The sequence below is a fragment of the Muscardinus avellanarius genome (assembly GCF_963383645.1).
Source record: "Muscardinus avellanarius genome assembly, chromosome: 2".
Taxonomy (NCBI): domain Eukaryota; kingdom Metazoa; phylum Chordata; class Mammalia; order Rodentia; family Gliridae; genus Muscardinus; species Muscardinus avellanarius.
This window is the reverse complement of record NC_137787.1, coordinates 142301100-142301889: the sequence shown is the minus strand read 5'-3', so window position 1 is coordinate 142301889 and position 790 is coordinate 142301100.

Sequence of the window (790 nt, the reverse complement as noted above, 5' to 3'; positions counted from 1 at the left end):
TTACATAGGTAAATCCTCATTAACTCAAAGAAAACTAAGGGATTCTATGCACTTATGTAAGGCAGATGGGCCCAGAAATAGTATTCACTCAAAGATAATATTTTATACTAAATAATCTTACATAAGAAATTAATGACTCAGAGTAAACAGAAAATTAAAATTAAGCCCTTGCATCTTTGACCACTTAATTGCTAAGGCCTTTTAAAAATTCTAATTAGCACTTTAAATTAGCCACTATTTCTCAGAACAATGTGACAGTAGAATATGAATTTTAATCATGGGTTGAAGTTACTTTGTGTAACATTCTTTATCCATTAGTCTACCAATAAAACTGCTCTCAAGCCACCCTTAAGATTTATAATAAATTAACTGAGTGCCTAGTATGTGCAAGGCACTGTGCTGGATGTAGGGAATGTGGTACTGGCAGCATTCCTTGCCTAGCTATGCGATACCAGCCAGCTAAATAATGGAACATTCGGCCCAAACAGTATAGACCAATAAACCAATTAATCAAAGCTGTCCAACTTAAGCGATTAAAAAGAGAAAATCACAAACATATTTTCATGTTTTTTCTTGACCACACACATCTGATCAGAGCATTCAGTGCTTTCTTATATAAACTTCAGATCAGGCAGATGGAGAAGACTAACCACCATCCTTTAAACAGAACACAAGTATTCAGCCAAATGTAGCTCTTCATAAATACTGTTAACTAAAAACAAGTTACTCATCACTGGCTTTTTTTCGCAGGGGAAACGAAAAGACTCAAAAACTTTCCCACACATGGGGC